Raw genomic sequence first — 12,390 nt, forward strand, 5'->3', positions numbered from 1 at the left:
CAGCTCTCCTCGTGCTGCAAAAACTATACTTAGTATTCAAATGAAGCTTCAAGCCCACAGATTCCAGACCCAGTTAGAGAAATTGCAGCAAAGTTCCTCCAGGTGTTTAAAATGTGTCATCCACTTAATTTGGGGATGGTAGGAGAGTATAAAATCCCCTGGGTTGGAAGTCTAGAAACCAGGCTTCTGGCTCTAAGGTGGAGATTATCTGGGTAAACCACTGAACCTCTCTGGTCCATAGTATTTTTCATCTACAAAAGAAAGGTGTGAGGCCAGGTGACCTCAAAGATCCCAGCTAACTCACAGATCCCAAGATTCTGTTCATTTTGTCCCCATCTTACATTTCCCCATCTCAGTTAACACTTGAGCTAATAAGAGTGTAAGACGCTAGTCTCTGCACAAGCAAATATGTAATTTAAGAAAGGACTCTTGAAGACCCTGAGAAAATTAATCTCTACCAATAGAATTTCAGACCTGAAAGCAGGATATAAGGAAATTCATTTTATTTTATTTTATATGCTGGGTGGAGGATTTTGGTGCCTTTCAAACCGCGTTTTTTTTTTTTTTTTTTTTTTTTTTTTTTTTAAATTATTTATTTATTTATTTTTGGCTGTGTTGGGTCCTCGCCTCTATGCGAGGACCCTCTCCAGCTGCGGCAAGCGGGGGCCACCCCCCATCGCGGCGCGCGGGCCTCCCACCGCCGCGGCCTCCCTTGCTGCGGAGCACAGGCTCCAGACGCGCAGGCCCAGCAGCTGTGGCCCACGGGCCCAGCCGCTCCGCGGCACGCGGGATCCTCCCAGACCAGGGCTCGAACCCGTGCCCCCCGCACTGGCAGGCAGACTCCCAACCACTGCGCCACCAGGGAAGCCCTCAAACCGCGTTTTTAGAGGCCAGCTTCAGCTTGGATATACAGGCTGCTTTTACACATCCCTGAATCTTACTGAACCATTATCCTTAGGGCTCTTAGGTCGCTGAGCAATCGAAGTAGCAACTAAGAGAATGAATAGAAGGTAGGACAGCCAGCTCTAATACTCCTGTAGGCTGTGGTGTGAGGACGCATGATCTCCTACCCAGACATTAGACCATCTGTAGTGGCTGCAATGTATTCGGCTCTAATTAACAGAATAGTCAACCACAGAAGCTTAACCCATAAGGAACAAGAAATTCAGAGCTAGCTCTTCCAGGGTGGTCAGCAGCTCAGTGGTTTCATCCAGAGAATTAACACCTGATGGTCACCAGATGTCTGCCAGGTTCGAGGCAGCCCAGCCTCACATACCAGCTCTATAAGTAGAGAGGGATGAGTGGGCAAATTTAACTTTCTTCTCCTGCATCTCTTGTTCTTATCAGGGAGGTAAATCTCTTCCCCCACCCCACCTCCTGACTCCCTCTTATATTTCATTGGCCAGAACTAGATCACAGTTATTTTTCACAGTTCTAGAGGCTGGGAAGTCCAAGATCAAGGTACCAAATGAATGCAAAATCCTCAACAAAATACTAGCAAACCAAATTCAACAGCATTATATAAGGATCATACACCATGATCAAGTGGGATTTATCACTAGGATGCAATGATGAGTCAACAATCACAAATCAATAAAAGTGATACACCACATTAACAGAATAAAGGAGAAAAATCATGTGATCATCTCAATCAATGCAGAAAAAGCATTTGTTTTTTTCTTTTTTTAGATTTTTATTTTATATTGGAGTATAGTTGATTTACAGTGTTGTGTGAAAGCATATGTTTTACAAAGGCACTAATCCCATTCACGAGGGCTGTGCCTTCATAACCTAATTATCTCCCAGTGACCCTATTCCAAATACCATCACACTGGGGACTGGGGCTTCAACATATGAATTTGGGGGGAAACAAACATTCAGCGCCTACCAAAGGAGTTTTAACATATTTTGTTTTCCGCTCTATTGCTTAGCTTATTGGGTTTCTCTTGCACTTCGGCTGAAAGTAGTCTCTGCGTTGAATAAGCAGCCAGATTATTCCCAGGGAAGTGACTGGGAAAATTTCCTCGGGAAGACTTTCTTGGCAGACAAACAAAATGCATCCTGTATGTTTCTGCAGCAGCCCGACAGAGAGCAGCACTGCACTGCTCACTCCCTCCTGGGGACGGAACTGTACCAACTGTCAAATTAATTTCTTTCTTCTTTCTTGAAATGCACAACGCAGTTCATTCTTGGCTTCTATCTATTCAAGAGTTTAGAGCCAGCACCTTAGACAAAGGGACTTTAATTGCATGCTGATAAAATGTCAAAGCTATTGTGCATAAGGTAACTGTGCATTTTTTTAAAAAAAAACAATGCCTTCAGGATTACAAGAGAGATTTGCCCCTGTGAGTGAAATCTCATTTATAACTCATCAAAAAGTCTTCAACCTATGAGCAAATTCTCCACTGTAAGCCATTACAGTGGAGGTATCTTTCTACCTTTCAAAATTGCACGGTAATACAGTACACTAAAATGAGTAGTCGGCAAATTTGGTTAACCTATTTTTAACTGTGAAAGCCTTAATGATGAATAACGGTCATTGTTTGGGAAAGTTGCTTATTTCACAGAACACAGCTGCTGTGCCTCATGTTAAACCATGAGGAGTATACCAGAAGGTCACCTTCTCTAACCATCTTTCTTTAAAAAGAAACACCCAAAGACAACAAGGCCGTGGCTTGACTTTCAAGGTTATCCAATGAGATAAAGATGTGCTCTAGGTTAAGTCAGAGATACTCAACCAAAGCACGGTACCACTACTGGTACCCAGACAATTGCTAACACTTAAAATACAGAATCATCTCCCCAAAGGGAAGTTTTTGTTTCTATTGGGGTAAGACGCTTTCTTTGAAGGAGTGATTAATGAGGGGCAAGATATAAAAGGTCTAACGCATTTGTCACTATCCTTAGTATTTAAGCGATAAGGCAAAAATGTGTATATATACATATACATACATACATATACATAAAAGTAGATATTTCTATTTGAGGTGGTAAAGTGCCCTTCAGTCACCTAGCTTACTTTTCAGTCGAACTGACTCTTCTTGATTTCAACAAAAGAGTTCATATACATCTCAGTTCTAAAAAACCTATTCAACAAGTCTGAAGTTACAAAACAAAAAAACACAAATACCCCAGCATTCTCATTATCAAATCACAAGCCTTTTAGCTACTGGAGTTCTTCCATTTGCAGCTTGCAGCTCTTGAAAACCTCTAATTCCTCTGTTACACTCTCCAGGGTACGCAGACATTGCCTCATTATTTTGGTTAATGGTGATTGCAAATGAACCCTTAGGTCACATAAGTATGCTCACCACTGCTTTAAAGAAACCCTGTGGCATGTCCTCGTATAGCTAATGATGCTTCCTACTCACACGTGTGTGTTCCTAAGCTTGTCAGGGGCTGTAGCTGAGCAACTAGAAGCTAAGTTGTCACTGCCAATGCAAGATAAATGTTCAAATAAACTTCTTTATTGAAGTTTAGCATACTTGCAGAAAATTACAAAAATACTGAACACAGGTCAATGAAAAATTACTATCACAGGACTTCCCTGGAGGTCCAGTGGTTAAGACTCCGTGCTTCCCATGCAAGGGGCACGGATTCAACCCCTGGTCAGGGAACTAAGATCCCACATGCCATATGGAATGGCCAGAAAAAAAAAATTACTATCAGGAGGAGGGATAAATTAGGAGTTTGGGATTAACATATACACACTACTATATATAAAATAGATAACCAACAAGGACCTACTGTATAGCACAGGGAACTATACTCAATATTATGTAATAACCTATAAGGGAAAAGAATCTGAAAAAGAATATATATATATATATATATATATATATATATATCTGAATCACTTTGCTATACACCTGAAATTAACACGGCATTGTAAATCAACTATACTTCAATAAAAAAATTTTAAAATAAGTTCCCCAGCAACTAACAAAAAAAGAAGAATTACTCTCAAGGAAATTGATCAGAGAGAACTTTCGTGAAGGAGCTGGCAGCCTACAGTGAAATGCTTTACAGGAGGAGAGAGAGGCCAGTGAAGGGACTGCCATGAGACCAAAGTAAGACTGCTTGACACTCGTCCCCCAGAGACTGAAGAATACAGCAATTGGTACTTGATTCTCACCTGTGGGGATGTAAGGTGAGGGACTGGCTAGAGCTGCCAGAGCAAGAAAAGAGACATGCAGTGGAAGCAACATTCCCACCAACGGTGGGCAAGGGTGCTTGTTTCCCATGGGCCAACTTGACATCACAGAGGGCCACCATGCTGTAATCATCTTCCTAAGACCCCAAAGGAACGCCAGTTGGGATGAGGATGTCAACAAAAAATTAATCAATAGTCAATCTAAAAAAGAAATGGAAAATTTTATTCGAGCCGACCTGAGGATTATAACCTAGAAGGTGGTCTCTCAGAGAGCTCGGATAACTGTTCTGAAGAGGTAAGAGGGGAGGTCGGTATAAATGTGACTTAGATGAAGGGGGTACATGCAACCAAGCATATATCTCGGTAGAAGGTCACTGCTACTCAGGAGGAACAGACATCTTAGTTAATGTCTTAGTGCTTTTCTAAGTACAGGAAGATGCAAGAATCCAGATTCATGAAAAATTTCTCCTGAAAATATCTCACTACCTGAGGGCCAGTTCTGTCAGTTTTCCTAAAGCACGAAGTGTCTGAATTCTTGGGCAGGATTTTGGGTGACATGGAGAAGACTTTTAATTCAAGAGAGTGGCTAATGGTAGGTGACATCAAGTTCTCCCTGGAACTTCAAAGCAGGAAGATGAAAATGACAGCTTGGATACCTTAACCATCCTAAGAGTAGACAAAAGTATTTATTGAGTATAGTCTAGTCTAGGATTTCTCCACAAGATTCCTGAGCAGAAATAATCTGCCTCACTGATTATCATTTATCTACCTGGCCCTGTCACAACACACCTGGAGTCAAGGATTTCATTCCAGGGGCCTCACCTTTAGAGGCAAGTGGCCTCAAAGTAATATAAGAATTGTAAACAGGAGAGGGAGAAGATTCCAAGCCCTGATGCATGAGCAAGTGGAAGGAACCTGGGATGTTGAGCCTGTAAGAGACTTAAGGGATGCATTTTGAGAGCTGTGGCCTGTCTCACAGTGGCAGTCATATGTGTGATTCCAGATGGCACGCCAGCCACTGTGAGTGTTAGAGGGTGGCGAGTTTTGTCTTAAGAACCTTTGTGTCAAATTGACCCCAAGTTATCTTTTAGGAGAGATGGTTATCCTCAGACCTAATGCGCGAGGCCATTCCCTTCTGGTGAGCTCCGTCTCCCTTGAAATGTCCAGTGTCAAGGAGAGAATAATTCTTCAGACATGGAACTAGAACTCAAAGGTGGGCTGAGAAGCAGGCAAGGATGGAATTGCATATCTTAGGTCTTGTTCTCCTAGGTCTGCATCTCAAGAAAGAAAAACATTCAGAATCGACTCCTGGGGAAGAATGGGAGGGATTCTGGCTTCTAATCCATAGTGAGGTTGGCCAGAATGGAAGAAAGAAATATTAGCAAATCTAAGCAGGTCAAATAGAATTTGATTTACTGATTTCAAGTTACTTTCAAGGCCCCCGAATTCCCATATTCCCTGTTGATATTACCAATTCAGAATTCCAAAGGAATATAGGGGTTTCTGGTCCCATGGCTCCTTGGTCTTTGGGGGCGAATGGTGGACAGTAGCAGAGCAGAGGCCCTGGAGTGTCAGAGAGAACCGTATGTTTTCCTCATCTGCCACTCAACCAACTTCAAGATGTCGCTATTGAGACCTGTGGGAAACAATTTTGAAATATAAGAACGCAAGACCAAAACTCTTTGGCAAGTAATATCTTAAATCTCATCTAAGAACTCCTGCCTCCCACTTCTTGTCCTTGTTTTTCATAGCATCTGTAGCATATTACAAGAACTGGCATGAAAAATAAACTACTTTTATGCCCTTTAGAAGAATCATTTCAAAACCCGTGTGGTAGATTGATGTCAGTGATTTTATATGGACGATCCACCATCATCCACCTCGTCTTTTGCGGCAAGGGTGACCCACCACTATTATCACAGGATCCTTGAGCTGTTTTATTTTAGTAATTTGTAGTGGTGATGAGTTTAAACTGATCCACTCAACACTCTCCTAATGAACACATATTGCAAGGCAGCCAGCTAAGCTTAGAAGTATAATCAATCCACGGAGGGGAGCAAATACCCATGGATAAAGAAACAATCATTATAAAGAATATTTATTGAATGGTTGGTATGTGCCAGGCCCCGATCTACTATTTTATTCACGTGTATAATCTCATTTCATCATCACAGTAGTCTAATGAGATAAGAGCTTTCATTATCCCTCTTTGCTATGGATGAGGAACCCAAGGTACAGAGAGGTCAAGTGACTATTCCAAAGCCAAACAACTTGTAAGGGCTGCCGTCTGGATGCTGCCCAGCCAGGCCTGTTATTTTGTATTCATTTGCACAGTAACATAATAATTCAGTGCTCCCGGTAACAGCACTTTCTGGACACAACCAATCTGCTCCAATATATGCAATTCTAAAATTTCCCCAAATACCTACACCTTCTGCCAAGCATTCAGCCTTTTGAAAACAGAGTAACAGAGCCAGGCGAGTCTGACTTAATGAAAATCTTGAGAATGAGTTCAAGTTTTCTCATTAATATTTCTGAGCATGAGCTGATCTGTTTGACATCTTAAAATGACACTTGAAAGTGTGTGTTAAGAGCGAGTCCATTATGCTGTTTTTCTCTTTAAGACAAATGAAAAGTCCAGATATGTCAGTTGTGTACTGTCATTAAGTTCACTATTCAATTTCCTCTGAAGACAATATGTTTTTCCTGCCTTATAACACCCACTCTTCATTGCTAGTTTCAATGTTGGCAACATTTACATCAAATACCACCAGTCTCATTGCTCTGCCCACCCCCGAGATTTCATTCCTCCCAATTTGCCCCTCCCTCTGTCCATTTGACCCAGCTTGGGCCAGGAGAAGGGGTTTTGGCACATTTTAAATGAATTGGAACAAGTTATAGTTAAGAATCAAATTTCTGAAACAACAAAGTGAGCCTAAAAAAACAGGCCGTTAGGATCAGATTGCTACACTTAGGGCAGAGAGGTCTAGCTCTGAGAGAAATGGAAACTCGACAGGGCTTAATGTTTGTAGGACCAAGGGCCCAAGTAAAACTAAAAATTATTCTTTATTGGGCTGGTCAAGATTTTCTCCGAGCTGTATTGCAGTCTGAGACTTTTCCTACCCAAACTTCCTTCCTTTCCTCTCTCCTTTCACCGGTGTTAGACCTACTTTGTGGTCTGAAGGCTTTTCCTGCCCACTCTTGCTCCCTCTTCCCTGTATCTTTCACAGGCATCTCCCCAAACAAATCTCTTGCTCTTCTGACTCTGTCTTGGCATTTGCTTCCTGGAAAACTCAAACGGGCACAATATTATCCATTTAGTCAACAGTGTAAAGCACTGGTATTGCATTTTACTCATGTTACATCTAGGCCTACATACAAACAAATTTTAAAATAATACGAATTAATATTGCAAACTATTCCTCGGCCACCATATGCGATTGCTGTGAACGCTGTGCTCTGGAACCACAGATTGGAACATGAGGAGAAGCAAGAACATGAACACACGGCACTACTGGAAAATGATATTTCATTGTGCGAGAATCTATTGCATTGAAGTTATCTGAGAGGAGGCATTCAACAGTTAATTTGTCTTCTCTTTACTACACATTTCTGCTACTCAAATCCTCATGCCAAAGCAGCATCCATCTCTAACGTCTGCTGTGGTAAAACACAGACCTTCAGGGCACCCAGATACCATCACCTTGTTTAAAAGCACTTTGGGCAAAAGTTGTGGATAAGTGTTTCCCTGGGTTCTGAACAGTATTAGTCACGAGAGTAGATGTGTAATGCTACACGTTGTACTACGCCAGAGCTGAGCTCTGGATCCCAGTGACAGGATATGGTGTGTTTTTAATAAATGTATGTTTTCTGTATCTGTGAAATACAGATGTCAAAAGCACAGGGCTCAGGACAGAAAAACCATCTTGCCTGGATCTAAGGATGGTGCTGATCCTTAAAAATGGCATCCAAAGGATGAAAAGAGGGAAGCAGCCACAGCAGCTCCTGAGCACAAGGGGAGCACCTGGTAGTCAAAAGTTTCCAGCTGCACCTGCTCCTTAGCTTGCTCCAGGCTGTGGGAAAGCCAGGATAACAGGTACTTGGCAAAAATGTTTGCTGAGGAAATACTTGTGGAATCAATGAGCCCAGCCAATGCAACAGTCCCCTTGACATGGTATCTTCTTCCATGCTCTTCTTAACACTTTTCCACTCTTTCAAAAACCTCCTACACACCCTCTTCCTATGTGAACTCCTTGCTATTTAAGACATAGAAAAGCAACTACACTCTAATACTTAGCACTAGCTACATATTTGAAAGGCAGACTAATCAGAGTTCAATTAGACCTAAAATGAAGATTATTCTATACTCTAAAAGTTCTTAAAAGTAAAATTCTATATTTATTTTGGTTTCATCATAAAAATTCCACTACAAGCCAAGACGGAATAACAGGGACCATATTTATTCTCTCACCTTAAACAGCTAGAAAAATGGACAAAATATATGAAACAACGATTTTCACACATTGGAGAAAAGGCAGAGCAGATCTACCATCTCTGAAAGAAAGGAAATAAACAAGGTCAGCCCTACAATTGTACCAGTTTACTGTCTGGAGGTAGTTTCCAGGCTGCAGTACAAAAGCAGGGAAGCCAAACAGACCACAGAAGTCTTGCTGGGTTGAAAAGCAGATATTGGCTAAGGCAAGTAGAATTTTCAAGACAAATGACCAGAAAGGAAGGAGCTCCTGAGAAAGAGAGAGCTCTGGAGATCTGCAGAGAAACACCCTCAAGTATTTGGCTGAGCTCTACTGTTTGCTTGTGTGAAAGGAAATTACCCAAGGCCAGGAAAAGACCCACTGGAAAAGCAAAGGCATAACAATTCCCAGAGCTCACACAGGGCTGGGAATGGTTTGTGTTGCACAAGCCTGAGTGGAAAGGTTTTTAATACATGGGGCATTATGAAGAATTATCAAAAGTGTGCCACCTTAGTGGGAGGGCTAAATTATTTCCTGACTGAAGGCAGCTCAGGACTTGCCCTGACAAAGCTTAAAGGCAAAAGTTGAAAGGATCCAACTGACTCCAAGTAACTTAACTGTGTGCCGAAACAAAATCCAACACAATTTAAAGGAATACAACAAAACCAAACATTCAGAGATGTAAAATTCACAGTGTCCAACATCTAACCATAAATCACCATGCATGCAAAGAGGCAGGAAATATTATCTATAACCAAGAGAAATTTTGATTAAAAAAAACATAGAACCAGAAATGAAAAACATGATGGAATTAGCAAGGATGTTGAAACAGTTATTATAAATATGGTCAATATTCAAGAAGGTAGAGGAAAACAGGACCATTATGAAGAGAGAAATGGAAGTTTTTTAAAGGACCTAAATGGTGCTTTTAGAGATGAAAAATACAATGTCTGGATAGAAGATATACTAAATGAGATTAATAACAGGTATGATGCTGCAGAAGAAAAGATAACTGAACTTGAAGAAATAGCAGTAAAACTATCCATGGGAACCATAATTCAAAAAGAGTCATGTACCAAAATGTTCATTGCAGCTCTATTTACAATAGGCAGGACATGGAAGCAACCTAAATGTCCATCATCGGATGAATGGATAAAGAAGATGTGGCACATATATACAATGGAATATTACTCAGCCATAAAAAGAAATGAAATGGAGTTATTTGTAGTGAGGTGGATGGAGTTAGAGTCTGTCATACAGAGTGAAGTAAGTCAGAAAGAGAAAAACAAATACAGTATGCTAACACATATATATGGAATCTAAGGGAAAAAAAAAAAAGGTCATGAAGAACCTAGTGGCAAGACGGGAATAAAGACACAGACCTACTAGAGAATGGACCTGAGGATATGGGGAGGGGGAAGGGTAAGATGTGACAAAGTGAGAGAGTGGCATGGACATATATACACTACCAAACGTAAAACAGATAGGCAGTGGGAAGCAACCGCATAGCACAGGGAGATCAGCTCTGTGCTTTGTGACCACCTAGAGGGGTGGGATAGGGAGGGTGGGAGGGAGGGAGATGCAAGAGGGAAGAGATATGGGAACATACGTATATGTATAACTGATTCACTTTGTTATAAAGCAGAAACTAACACACCATTGTAAAGCAATTATACTCCAATAAAGATGTTAAAAAAAAAAACAAAAAAACTATCCATGGTAGGCAGAATTCTAAGATGTCCCCCCAAGATTTTGTGCCCTGGGTGTACACCCCCAACACAATCCACAAGACTATGAATATGATGGATTCCACCCTGGTGATTGTTATATCCGAGGACACAGATGATGTTAAGAAAGAGGGATTATCCAGGTGGGCCTGACCTGAGCACCAGAGCCCTTTGAAAGCAGAGAGCTTCTCTGGGTGATCACAGAGAGGAAGTCAGGGATCAAAAGCAGGAGAAGTATTCAAAGTACTGCTGCTGGCTTGATAATGGAGGAACCCATGTGGTAAGGAATGTGGGCAGCCTCCATGTGCAAAGACCAGCAACGTGCTGAGAAGCAGCAAGGAAATGGGGACCTCAATTCTATAACCCCAAGAAAATGAACCAGTCAGCAACCAGTGAGCTTGGAAGAGGATGCTGAGCCTCAGATGAGAACCTCATCCCCAGTCAACCCTTTGATTTCAGCCTTGTGAGATCTTAAGGAGAGAATCCAAACATACTGTGCCAGACTTCTGACCTACAGAGCTGTGAGTTAATAAATGGGTGTTATTTTAAGTCTCAAAGTTTGTGGTAATTTGTTACACAGCAATAGAAAACTTACCCATGAAGCAGAGAGAAAAAAGACTAACATACATGTGCACACACACACAGCATCAGCAATATCAAGGATTGTAATACATGTGTAGTTGGAATCCCAGAAGAAAGGGGGAGGGGAGATAGTTGAAGATATAATGGCTGAAATTTTTCCAAATTTGATGAAAACTATAAATCCACAGATCCAAACATCTCAACAAACTCCAAGGAGAACATACATTAAAAAAAAAAAAAAAGCCAAATTATGAAACATATGTACAGAGAACAAAGATAAGAATGAGAGCAAACTTTTCATCAGAAACTATGCAGGCTAGAAGAGACTGGTACAATATCTTTAAAACATTGAAAGAAAAAATTGTTGTGCTAGAATGCTTTACTCAAAGGAAATATCAAATAAATAAAAACAGAAAATTCATGCCAGAGGACCTGCGCTAAAAGAAATATTAAATGAAGCTCTTCAGGCAAAGAAAATGATATTGGTTGGTCTTATCATAATGTATCTTCTGCTAATTGATATAAGTGCCTAGAGATTAAAGTCATGAACACACAAACACACATTTGTTTTACGTTTAGGAAGAATATATAACATTTAGCCCAGTCATGCCAAATATACAATAAGCCAAATTCTTACCAAGTAAAATGTACTTTCTGTTCATTAATTTTAAAAAAATGGGAGGAGTAGAAATTAGTTCATTATTTAATTTACTGAAGGAGAATTTACTAGATGAACTGTAATGAACCTATTAAAAATACTATGTAGATTTTACAGGCTCAGTGCCTCCATAAAACTTTAGCTGACATTAAGCACGTTCTAGGAAATTATCAGCAGATACGTAACTTCACAGAGCCTCATTTCATTAACAAATATTCAACATTAGCTACTATGTAAAAACAAAATAATTTATATAAATGAAGGCCATCTGCCAAACAATTATTTCAAAATTATAAAACTCCAATGCCATTGCTATAGGAAGCCTCTATGAAAATCCCTAACGCTTCCCACTATCTAATATTCATACCCTTGTGTACTCCCTCCCAGTCCTGTGGACTGGACTTATTGGCTCATTTCTAATGAACGAAATATGGCAGAAGTGATAACATGTTACTTTGGGGATTAAATTATAAAAGACTAGCTTCTGGTTCTCTCTCTCACTGGCCCCATGAAAAGCCAGTTGCCATGTCATGAGGCAGTCCCATGGAAAGGCCCTAATGGCAAGTGACTGAGGCCTGTCAATGACCATGTGAGTGAGCTTTTAGGGTGGACCCCAGCACTACCACCAGCTGAGCTGTTAGATGAGATCACAACCCCGGCTGATAACTTGATTGCAAACTCCTGATAGACCTGGAGCTAGAGGCACCCAACTATGCTGTGCTCGAATTCCTGACACACAGGAATACTTTTAAGTCTCTAAGGATTGGGGTGATTTGTTACACAGAGGAGGATAACAAA

This window comes from Balaenoptera musculus, chromosome 9 (genome assembly GCF_009873245.2).
Source record: "Balaenoptera musculus isolate JJ_BM4_2016_0621 chromosome 9, mBalMus1.pri.v3, whole genome shotgun sequence".
Taxonomy (NCBI): domain Eukaryota; kingdom Metazoa; phylum Chordata; class Mammalia; order Artiodactyla; family Balaenopteridae; genus Balaenoptera; species Balaenoptera musculus.